Source organism: Rattus norvegicus, chromosome 14 (assembly GCF_021556685.1).
Source record: "Rattus norvegicus strain SHRSP/BbbUtx chromosome 14, alternate assembly SHRSP_T2T, whole genome shotgun sequence".
Lineage (NCBI taxonomy): Eukaryota > Metazoa > Chordata > Mammalia > Rodentia > Muridae > Rattus > Rattus norvegicus.
In genome coordinates, this window is record NC_141547.1 from 60,772,292 (window position 1) to 60,785,710 (window position 13,419).

A 13,419-nucleotide genomic window follows, 5' to 3' on the forward strand; every position below is an offset into this window, starting at 1 on the left:
TGTTTATCAGAAAGGACAGAACTTGCTTGATTTGACTGAAGTCAAAATATTTTATTAAAGTCAAATGCTTATTAATCCTGCTGCATTATTTAATCTAGATTCATCAAATTATAGAAAAGCTATGTACAAGGGGCTGGAGAAATGGCTCAGCTGATGAGTTTATACTGCTCTTGCAGAGGACCCACATTTGCTTCCCTGCACCCATGATAGGCAGCTGACAATCATCTGTAACTCGATCCAATGTCTCCTGCCTCCTGCACTCATGAGCACATACCATATACAGAGATCTAAACATATACATAATTAAAAATAAGATAAATCCTGCACCTGATCTTGCCTCCCTGTTTTTTCCTCTTTCCTTCCTTTCTTCCTCTACCTCCTGTGATTATTTTGCTTCCTTTCTAAGTAGGAGAGAGGACTTTGGTCTTCCTTCTCCTTGAACTTCATATGGTCTGTGAGTGGTACTGTGGGTATGTTGAACTTTTTTCCTAATATCCACTCATCAGTGAGTACCTACCATGTGTATTCTTTTGTGACTGGGGGAGATGTACAGAGAGTCAGGAAATTGAAAAGAGGTGTGTAGCAATGGGAGATGAGTTGAGAGTTACAGCTATGCATTTTCCAGAAATCAAGAGTTTGAATTTACACTACTTGACTTTTTCAAGGATCCGAATAAAAAGGGTTAGAATTGTAAGCAACAGTGCTCGCTTCGGCAGCACATATACTAAAATTGGAACGATACAGAGATTAGCATGGCCCCTGCGCAAGGATGACATGCAAATTCGTGAAGCGTTCCATATATTTAAAAAAAAAAAGAATTGTAACCAACAGAAAGTCCCAGATGCCAGGAAAGCAAGAGAATCCCAAGACCCAATAGGGATGACATTACCCGAAATACCCAGCAAAAGGGAGAGAGAACCTGGTAAGACTATATCTAGAGGTTAGGCACAGCCCCTGATTGAGGGATGGGGCCACCCACCCTTCTCAAATTTTTAATCCAGAATAAATAAAACATTTATATGCTAAATAAAAATACATTAACTGGAAAAATAGCCTAAATGTACAATTAGAATCACCAGTGTGGTTATTATTTTACCATTTTTTATAGCTACACAGAATATAATTCTGACTTTATCATGTTGCTTAGTCCTCAATTACCGAATATCCTAAATTCTAATTGTTCACAATTTCAGTTCTAAATCTAGTTTGCTTTGATTCAAATATGTTCTCAGAAAAAAAGCTTCACTTCACTGATTATTTCAGTTCCGTCTATAATTATAAATATTTGTTACATGCCTAGTACATGTTATATGTTTAAATGGTACAAAATCATATTATGGTTTCCAATTAGAAAAATGTATAATATTTATTATTTGCCTTAGTGAAAAAGTGTGATAGTACTTCATTCTATCAATGAAACTCAACAACCTGATATTTATGGCTAGCATATCGTTCCATAGGATAATAGAGAATAAATACCCTTTTGAATTCTAACTAGAAAAGTATGGAGAAATTCATAAGTTTTGAAACAAAAAGTAATACAAAGCTAGATATAACTTTTGGCTATTGCTAATGTCATCATGTATTGGCTTTGTCTTTAAACAGGCAAACATTTAAGGTTCATATAGAAAGATGAGTTATTAGCCCTGTCTGAAATGAGGAGATACTGTAGAATTACATGAGAAGATGTTTACATTAAAGCACTACCTCCTTTGTGAAAGACTGGAGAAATGTAGAGAAAGCCACCTATTGGCACAGGAAAGTAATAAGCAATTTCAATATGGAGTGGGTTGCAGAGATTAAGGACAAAGGGCTTGTGTTTGGCAAGGGCTCATATTGAACAATTGTCCTTTGAGTTGATAGTTAGTTACAGCTATGCATTTTCCAGAAATCGAGAGTTTGAATTTACACTACTTGACTTTTTCAAGGATCCGAATAAAAAGCGTTAGAATTGTAAATGCCGTAAGCAGGAAGTAAGAGCCATTTAGTCTGTAACAAGCAATTGTAAACAACCCCGAACGGAGCCATGTCTTCAAAGTAAGCTACATATTGCACCATAGGAAACTTGACATTGAAGAGAAAAGGAAAAGTACTTTTCGAATGTTTAAAACATGAAGTTACCACATGCCACAACTAAAAGTAATCAAAGCAATCGTAAAAAAAGGAAATCACATGTTCTTCGGGGTCATGGAGGAAATCATATGTCACAGAGAAATTTGAATAACTGAAGCTGAGTTTGTTTACTAAAAATTGGGTTTGCAAAGTTGTACACTGTATACAGGAGAAATGGCATAGTTGTCTTAGAAAGCTGTGGAGTTGACATCCAACAGAAGTCTAAGAAATGGAAATTATTTAAAGAAAGTAAGAATAAAACGATTTAAACAAGTTTTTAGGAGATGAATAAGTTTTTAAAGAATGAGAGAGTTTTAAATCAAATTTTAAATAGGCAGCAAGGAAATGAATGTCCCAATCTTACTCCTTGACCTCACTGCATTTGTTCAGTAAAACACAATAATGAGGTTTAGTCAGAAACCAGGAGAACAAAGGGGTTTCTTTAATTCATGCCAACCAGACTTAAGGAGTAGAAAGCATGGCAAAACAAGGAACCACCCTAGGCAGAAGTGAACGTCATGTATGCAATCTTGACATCTAAAACCATTTGTATAGTAGAATCAATTTACATACTCTGAAAATTTGAATATATTTAGAAGCATTACAACAAAGCACATACAAGCTTGACAATAACAACAATGGAAGTTTGAATAAAAAAATATATATTCTATAGCATTAAAGTCTCAAGGAACAAATTCAATTTACAGCAAAAACAAAAGAGTAAAATAAAAACGTGTAAAATATGAGTTTGATATGCAGAGAATGTTTTGTAATGCCATGGAAGAAACGACTCATGGGAACTCCTGCAATCCAGTGTTTTACTTGGGAGTGTGATCATGGGGAACAGGAAGGCCAGAGAAAAGAGAGCTGAGGCAAAGGAGGAAAATTAAGCCCAATTAATTTCCTGAGTAAGTCTTCTGTATTCTTATGGAAGTCACATGTGCAACACACAATATATAATCTATGTGCTTTAGAACTACCTTTCATGACTGAAAGATTTTCTGTGTGATCCTTCTTGTCCACCAAAACATGTGACCCCAGAAAACATTCGTAACTCCAATGCTTCTCATCGACATACTGACCAAACGATTGGGAACTGTGCTGAAAATGTGAAAAAGTATTCAACGTATTCCAAGAATAGGCAAAATCTCTGGGGCTATAGTCCTGTGTCATCTCAGATATTTGTAATCTGAAAAATCAAAACTAGCTGCATTCAGGAGAAAGAATACAATGAAGAACACTATTTTTCAATAGGAAAGATAGAAGATAGAACATACCTAATAAAGAGATAGAAATTACTCTTAAATTAAACACAGTTCACAAACATCTACTGAGAATAACTGACTTTAATCACAAATAAATTGCATTAGAAATATAAAGTTATGAGGCTTCAACTATACTAAGACACTGTTAATGATATAATATTTATAAATTAAAATTGTATATCAAATGAATGAATTTCCAATAAATCTAATGAATATATGACATAGTAACATTTTATTTCAACTTTTTTATATGAATACTAATACAATACAGAAAATGAATTAAAATTATAAATTGGGGAAAGAAAATTTAAAGCAAATCATATATAATATGTCAATTCAAATATACACACCATGAGTCTCCTTCCTGCCAACTCACCGTAAAGTACACCCAACAGAGGCAAACTACACCTTGTCCTTTGAACTCCATTTTCCAGCCTACAACTATGCCTACATGACATGCCTGCCAGTGACACTGAGAGAAGACTTCGGCCCAAGTCCTTGACTGCTCACCCCCTGGACTGAATTTCTAGACCCACGACTCCATTTTCTTGCCTGGTGGTGACTCTGGCACCAAGGGCCCAGACCAAACTGATGCTGAGTGCCTCAGAGTTAAAGGTTAGTACCCAAAACCCCAGAGACATGCGGACCACACGGGTCAAAAATTCACAAGGGAGACATTCTACTGTACCTGAAGACTCACCAGTCATCAGAAGACAAAGAAAAAACAGAAACCAGGGAGTGGGACATAAAAACCCCAAATATTTGACAAAGATAAATGCAGAAATCAGCATGTAAAGTGATAATAGCTGCAAAACCCAGATGGCTGAAGGCCAGGGCACTATGGCACCCCCAGAGCCCAGCTACCTCACTACAGTGAGACCTAAATATCCTAACAAAACTGAAGCACAAGAAAATGACCATAGCTGCCAGCACAGACTACTATACCCAGGAAATCTTTCAATCATCATAGATAAAGAAAACATGATATTTTATGACAAAACCATATTTAAACTATTTATCCACAAATATACCCCTACAGAAGATTTTAGAAAGAAAAGTTCAACCCAAGGAGGTGAACTAGACCCAAGAACATAGGAAGTAAATAATTTAGCATGAGCAAAACCAAAAGAAGGGACTCACAGACATACATGCACATATATACATGAACACACACACACACACACACACACACACACACAACCACAAGCAACATAGAATAACAAGAATTAGCAATCATTGGTCATTAATATCTCTCAACATCAATGAAAATAATTCCCCAATAAAAAGACACAGGGTAACAGAATGGAGCAGAAGAAAGGATCCATCATTTTCCAGCATATAAGAAACATACATCAGCAACAATGATGGACATTGCCTTAGAGCAAAGGTCTGGGAAAAGGTTTTCCATGCAAACAGATCCAAAAATCAAGATGCAGTAGCCATTCTAATATCTAATAAAATAGAATGTTAGCCAAAATTAATCAAAAAAGATAGAGAAAGACACTTCATACTTGTCAAAGTAAAAATCAACAAAGATGACATCTCAATTCTGAAAATCAATACCCAAATGCAAGGGCACCCAAATGTGTAAAAGAAATCACATTGAACCACACACATTAGTAGTGGAGAATTCAATGCCCCATCCTCACCAATAGACAGGTCATCTGAAGAGAAAATAAACAGAGAAATAATGGTACTAACAGATGTTAAGGCTCAAATGGTACTAACAGATATCAAAAGAACATTTCACCCAAACATGAAAGAATATGCCTTCTCCAAAGTTGACCATACACTTGGTCACAAAGCAAGTCTCAACAAATACAGGAAAATTGAAATAACCCTATGTATCATATCAAATGAGCATGGATTAAAGCTGGACTTCAACAATAACAGAAACAGCAGAAAGACTTTACACTCATGGGAACTGAACAACTCCCTAATCAATGACCACTGACTGGGTCAAGGAAGAAATAGAGAAAGAAATTAAAGATTTCCTAGAATTCAGTGAAAATGAATGCACAACATAACCAAACTTATGGGACACAACGAAAACAGTGGTAAGAGGAAAGTTGAGAGTACTAAGTGCCTTCATTAAGAAATTAATAAGATTGCACACCAGTGACCTAAAAGCACACCTGAAAGCTCTAGGAAAAAAAGAAGCAAACACACCCAAGAGGAGTAGAGAGCAGGAATTAATCAAACTCACGATTTAAATAAAAAACAAAACAAAAAAGGAAACAAATAGAACAATTCATTGAGAAAATCAACCACATAGAAAAACACTTATCACAATTGAATAAACAGCATAAAGACAACATCCAAATTAGCAAAATCAGAAATGAAACGGGAAATAACAATAGACAACAAGGAAATCCAAAGAATTATGAGATGTTACATAAATAACATATACTCCATAAAATTAGAAAATGTAAATGAAATGAACAATTTCTTTAGTAGATGCCACTTAGCACATCAATCAGATATCAGATAAACAATCTGAATAGACCCATATTTACAAGTGGTAATTGAAAGTCTCCCAACCAAAAACAACAACAACAACAACAATCCAAAGCCAGAAGGTTTAATGAAGAATTCTACCAGACCTTCAAAGAAGAGCTAATACCAATATTCCTCCAATTATCTCATAAAATATAAACAGAAGGAACACTGCCAAATCTATTTTATGATACCATAGTCAGGATGATACTTAAACCACACAATGCCTCAACCAAGAAAGGGAGTTTCAGACCAATCTCCCTGATGAACATCAATGGAAAATTACTCAATAAAATACTCGTAAAACCAATAAAAAATACATCAAAGCCACCATGCTCAGTGATTAAGTAAATTTCATAACAGAGAGGCTTTTACATATGTAAGTCCATTGATGGACCATCTAAACAAATAAACAAAAATCTAGTAAGTGATCATCTCATTAGATGCTAAAAAGCCTTTGACAAAATCCAACATCCTTTTATGATAAAAGTCTTGGACAGATCATGGAGGGATATAAGGCACATACCCAAACACAATAAAAGCGTTATACAGCAAGCCTATAGCCAGCATCAAATTGAGTGGAGAGGAACTTAAAGCAGTTCCACTAAAATCAGGGACAAGGCAAGGCCGTTTGTCTCTTCATATCTATTTAATATAGTACTTGATGTTTTAGCTACAGCAATAAAGTCACTAAAGGATATCAAGAGAATACAAATTAGAATGGAAGAAATTATAGTATAACAATTCGCTGATGATATTTTTCTATATATAAAACTAACCTCAAAATTTCTATCTGGGAACTCCTACCACTGATAAACACTTTCAGCGGTGTCTGAATACAAAATTAACTCAAAAAAATCAGCAGCCCTCCTATATGCAAACAATAAATGGAATGAGAAAGAAATTAGGGAAACAAATCTTTCACAATAACTACAGATATTATAAAATATCTTAGTGTAACTCTAATCAAGACCATGGAAGAACAATACTCTATATGAAAAAAAAAGGATAGTGAAAACAGTTTTTTACAATGAATGAAACTTTGAAGGTATCAACATCACTAATTTCAATTGTATTACAGAGCAAATTAAGGCTAGGAGCAGCTACATGCACAGTGTTATGCCTAAAATGTTTTAGAGTGAACAAAATAAACTGTGTCTCAAAATGGGTAAAGATGAGAAAGTCTAGAAAGAGAAAATTAGCTATCAAAATTTCACACAGTACTTCATCTATATCTATATCTATATATATCTATATATCATATATCTATAGATATAGATATAGATGTGACATATGACTATGTAGGGCCAATCACCATAAATATTAAAGAAAATAATTCACTTGAAGTATTGAAATCTTTTGTAAGTCAATAAATCTCTCAATATAATTTAACTAGGTCTTTGCACTATTTCATAATAATAGGCATGAAGCCTATTTTATTAGTCCATTTTTATTACCATAATGAATAGGAACCCATAAGTGGACATTTATGTCATTCATAATGACAAACAGCATAGGCATTCTCTGGGAAGTATCCTCTTTGATACACAATCTAACACTAACTGGTACTGCAACAGGAGGTGCATTGGAGAGAAGGAGCATTCTGATTGGCAAAGGGTGTAAGGGATGCTGGAGAATGCTCTTTTATGAGAAACTTTTGTAAGAATTAACTTTGCTTTGCAGAAAAACTACTTTAATTCCTTCCAGGGACCTGGCACCAAAGAATTAAGAGCTTTCGTAAATGCCACAGTGGCAACCAAGCTTCTGATATTTGAATCCTGTAGAGACAAATTACACACAGCTATAGTATCAATAATAATAATTAATGATAATAAATATTAGTAAAAAGCTTTTCTTCATGGTATACTCCAGGAAATTCCAATGAAGTCCTTGTATTTTTGGATAATGTAATGAAAGCTAGTGTCATTGGGAAAGAGAGAAACTCAATTAAGAAAATGTCTCCAACCAGATTATCCGGTGGGCCATTTCCTTGATTAATTATTGATATATGGCAGGGTTGGCCCGCTGGGGAGTGATGCCAACCCTGGTTTGTGGTCCTATATGGTGTAAGAAAGCAAGCAGAGGAAAACAAATAGAACAAGGCAATAAGCAGTTTTCTGTTGTGTTCCTGCCTTTAGGTTCCTGCCCTGACTCTCCTCAGTGTTAAAGTGTGACTTAACATTTGTAGGCTACAGTGGGTTATTGTGTTTTTTCACACTGTTTTATCATAGTAATAGTAATTCCAATTAGGAGACTCCATTTCATAGTGTTAGGCAATCCACAGTTCTCCTGTCAAGTTCAGGTTTAACTACTGAGTGTATAGCTGCATTTACATCCCTCTATTTGCTATCTACTGAGAACCAAGTCCATGCTACAGGAAAATGAGCGTTGACTTTGGGTATATGCTAGAGGCCTAAAGGTTTGCTATATCTTTGACTATCAAAGTTATCAGGGTGAATTCAGGTGAGCTGTGTGGGAGTTCATTTCCTAAGCTCCCTAAAGGAGAAAGCCAGTACTGCATGCCAGAGTTTTGAGAGGGTGAAGTGCAAGGAAGGTCTTTCCACTGCCTCAATCCTCTTCCTCATAAAAGGCATTTTGAATTTAATCTTACATTCCTATAAAATTGCCAAGTGTAAAGTCAGCACGTTCAAAAAATATGAGCTTAATTAGAAAATAATGAATTTGACAAGGGGATGGTCCTTCTACACATTTGACTCTTTTCTTAGAATCTACCAGAACCCTTTCAACCCATATTTTCACACATTTACTCTTGAATTCAAAATAATTTCAAAACCTCAGGTTTTTTTCCAGATTCCTTCAGGAAGGTTTTCTCTCTCTGTCTCTTTCTTTCTTGTGGTATAAAGCCAAAAACAGCATAAAGAATTCAAGAGCAAAGGAGCAAGCTCATTTTATTTCATCATTTTTATTTCATCATTTATTATTATTATTATTATTATTATTATTATTATTACTGATGATAATCAAGAATGAATTGTTCTTTTATCCAGAAATAATATCCTGTGCTAATCATTATTCAAAGACTTTTTCTTTGCTGGGTCATACCACCACTTACAGGTCTTAATTTCATCTGTCTAGTCTGAATTAATTTGACTAAAAGTAAAACTTTATGCATGTCTGTTCGTCAGTTGTCTTACCCTTACTCTCAGCACACACATGGCCTCCTGGGCAATAACTGAAGTCTCTTCCCATTAGCTTGGCACTTCTCAACCCAGGAGGCCGCGCTTTCATCTGTAAACTTGATCATCTCATTAAGTGCCCCTTCTTGCAGAGCATTTATAATAAAATATTGTTAAATAAGTCTACAGAGCCCTAGCACTGGTCCCTGGAGAATATTGCTCTTAATACCTCATAAGTTAGAAAAAGCAAAAATGTTCCCTAAACTTTTTTAATCTCTAAAAGCTGGTTGAAACTACATGGCCAAATCCTTATCCTGAACTCATAACCATTGCATTCAGAGTAGCCATCCACACTGACCACTAAAACTCTAAACAGAAGAGACTGGGTTTAACACACACAAAAAAGTATTCAGATATGAAAAGCCATCTTTTAGAAAATTGTCAATATAAGATGTTATATACTATATGCTTGATCAGGAGAACTTCCATATGGAATCATGATAAGCTTATGTCACATTTTGCTGTTTTTCTGCCCTTAAAATACCTTGTATAATGCCTTCTACTGCCATTGAAATATGTTATCACCAAAATTCAGGTACCAAATCCAGTACTCAGTATGATAATGTTACATGGGATTTTCTTCCCTGTGAATTGATTAAGGCCCTTATAAAAACCACTTCACACAGTGGTAGAGTCTGCTGCTCTCCCCCTCTCTGCCTTGTACTACATAGTTCATCTTTCTCTGGGGAATATAGTCCTTATCAGATGCCAAATCTAACTCTTTGTCTTGGACTCACAGACTCCATAATTGTATTTCTATTGTCTATAAAATGATTCAGAATCATATATTTCATAGCAATACTGAAATATTAAGATTCTTATATCAAAAAACCATATGCAAATGTATATGTTCCATACACAGTAGATGTTCAACAATTATATACTGAATTAATAAATGAGTGAAGTCATAATATACAAATAACATTAGAGTGGAGGTGTAATAAATAAAAATGATAAATACGTATTTCTTATCATTATACTACTAAATGAATGGTTTCATTTGTAGTGAATATACTCTTGCAGAAAAAAATAAATTGGATGGAACATTCAACAAGAATCCTATGTTAACATGCTTTTCTTAGCAGAATTTATTGCAGTTAAGGTGCCAACCCAGAGTCCTATGAGCACTAGTTGAGTGATTCCAATGTCAGTGTTCACTTTGAAATGCATTTGTTACTATGGAAACAATACAATCTTTGGAAAGGAAAAGGCTTAATGGTACCCACAAGTGTGCTGCACATTGCAAATATGCATAATGTCTCTGAACACCTTACATGTGTACAAAATAATATGAAGCACTTGGATATTGCATTATGAAAAGATATATTTACAGGTATTAAAAATAATAAATAATGAAACTATAGAATTGAGATGAAATCTAATATTCTCATTAAAGTTCTCCCTGATATCTTTTATATAAGGAAAATAATTTATGCTGATATTTATCCTAACAAGCATAGAATAATTCAAATCCAGAATATGTTGTTGCTATTTATTATCATGAATGAATGTCTTAATGGAACGGTCAAAACAAGGACTCTAATTTATACACAGCCCAACTCTGTTCCAGTGCCTAAGAAAAGGCAGCACATTTACTTACCTTTTTATGAATTTCCATTTTGTGTTGATGTGTAGGTGGTAACAATGATGTGTGTGTGTGTGTGTGTGTGTATGTGTGTGTGTGTGTGTGTGTGTTCATGTGTGGATGTGGGTGCACACATGCACTGATTCACACATGGAGGTCAGAGGCCTCCTTTCTGTCTCCTGTCTGTCCTTTTCTTCCACCTTGTTGGAGACAGGGTCATCTACCACATGCCACTCCATATGCAGGCTAGTAATATGTATTAGCTACTGGTATATACTAATTCCACACCCCAACAAAGACCTCTGGGGTTATAGACTACATTGTTCATCTTTATATAGGACTGAAGACCAAAACCTTTTGTCCTCACATTTGCACTGTAATCACTTTATCCACTGAACTTTCTCCTCAGGCCAAACAGCCAATTTTATTATTATAATCCTAGTTTGTGTTAAGGTTTTCCTTGATTCTGTATGTCATTGAACTGTCTTTACCCTATTTTTCTCTACAGTTTTCTTACTTCTGTAATATCAATTTTGATAAAGTATAATTTATACTTAGTTTTTACACTAATTTTTATACCCTTTTTTCCATTTTATTGACGTCTACTGATGATACACAATGACTATATTCAACCCATCCTCTCTCTGCCTCTCCTAAGTCCTCCTACACTTTTCTCTCTCCTATTTCTCCTCTTCTCTGTTCTCCCTTCTGCTTTCACGTGGAATACACAAAAGAGCAAAAACATGAGTATCTTGCCTTTCTGTGTCTGACTTAGTTTGCCTTAGTACAATGATTTCCAGTTGCATCCATTATCCAGTAAGTTACTTACTCTTCTTCTTTGGCTTCTTTTGCTAAAAAAAAAATAAAATCACTTTCTTCATGAGTTGACAGAAACTTAGTCTAATTCCATAGCTTGGATATTGTTAATAGGAAATGCATATATTTGTGTAATATACTGCTGGAATATCCTTTTGCTATATATTCATTAGTGATATTTCTGGGTTACATGAAAGTTGTACTTCATTTATTCAGACTTCATTTATTCAGAAGCAAAAAGGGCCAATAAGCACAAGTAAAATATTTAGTATCAATAGCCCTTAAGAGATGCGAGTTGAAACTACATTAGGCATCTGTCTTACTTCTAGGAGAATTATATATCAAAAATAAATAAACAAACAAACAAAAAATGCTGGTGAGAGCATGGACATGATGGAAACATTACACAGCCAGTTACTTTAGCTCCAGCAACTAGGAAAATAATTGTGATGTTTTCCCATATTTCAACCTTTTTATATGTAGTCTTAAGTATTTTGACACATGGATACACTCATAGTCACAACAGTCCACTATATAAGAGAAAGAGAGAGAGAGAGAGGGGGGGGGTAGGGGGAGGGAGGGAGAGAGAGAGAGAGAGAGAGAGGTGTTTCTGTCAATCTTGTAAATCCAATGTAAATACTTGATAATACTTGTATTTCTGTCTCTGTTATTTTGAATTTCAAGCTTCTCATAGACAGGAAGCATATTATAGTCTTTTCTGCAAGGGTGGTAAAACATGAATTCATGTTTTAGATTATTCAGAATATTGGATGATATTGGTGATTAAAATCTCTTAAATTATTCAACCACAGTATGGCCACAGCATAACCTTTTCTTTTTACCACAAAATATTTTGTTTTTGTGGTGGTTATTTGTGGTTGTTTTAATAATTATTCAAGCTGCTCTTTGTATGTTTTCTATGCTCTCAAATAAAACCTAGCTATGGGTTGACATATCATCATTTTCCTCCGGTAAACACTGAAACTATGTTCTGGTAAGTCTTGCAAGTTCATACAACCAACAAAGAACAGACTGAGTTCCAGCTATCCGCTATTCTGGAAATATCTCTTCTCTTTACACGTGCTTTACATCTTGACAGTTGCACACTAGTGTGGTTTTCTGATATAAATATTCTTTCCCCCAGTGGATATTGACGTTGACTCTCTCCCATGTTCCTTAAAGGCCCTTTGACCTACTTTTAGGAAAATGCGTGTTCACGTCTACAATAAAATTTTATTAGCATACCTATTTCTTTAACTGTAACGTCTGACAGCTTTTCATACATTCTGGCTATAACTATGGGTATTTGTCAGTGTCAGTGGTTTGATTATTCATAATCTTGACTTATTCTTCAATGAGCAAAAACATTTAACTCTCCACTAAAATAGCATTTCTCCATTCGTCCTATTGCTTACAATTTCATGACACCCAAAGTAAGCATTTTCTTAGCACACTCATTAAGCATTTTCAAGGATCTTTCTGACTTCTGGCTTCACTGTTTTATCTTCAGAAGATGTGCTTTGTGTAATTTCAATTCTTTGACATTTTTATTTTTACAATCTATAAAGAGAACTTGCTAGCTGAACTGTGGTTGCTATATTGATAATTATGGTTCTACTGCTGTGATAAAGCACCGTGATCACAACTTGATGGGGAAAAAAAAAGGTTGATGTCATCTTATAGCCTGACATCAATCAACTAAAGAAGTAAGGGCAGGAACTCATGGCAGAACCCTGGAGCAAGATGCTGATTCTGAAGAGTCTATGAATGAATACTGTTTATTGGCTTGTTCTCCACAATTTTCTCATATTGCTTTCTTAAACAGCTAGGACCGTCTGCCCAGGTGTGGGAGGCTATGCAGACTCCCTCTGATGAAGTTTACCACCTTCCTCTTGTAAAAGCAAGGAACCTTTGCCAAAGTCTTGTAGGTTGACTATGTACAACTTCC

General features: G+C 35.0%; 1 non-coding gene across 1 annotated transcript; it reads left to right on the top strand.

Annotated features, from left to right (window-relative positions):
* The first annotated feature begins 700 nt into the window (after window positions 1-700).
* On the top strand, window positions 701-804 carry LOC120096738 (U6 spliceosomal RNA). Its single transcript, XR_015637795.1, has one exon. It is a non-coding gene; the product is annotated as a U6 spliceosomal RNA (small nuclear RNA).
* Window positions 805-13,419: the final 12,615 nt, after the last annotated feature.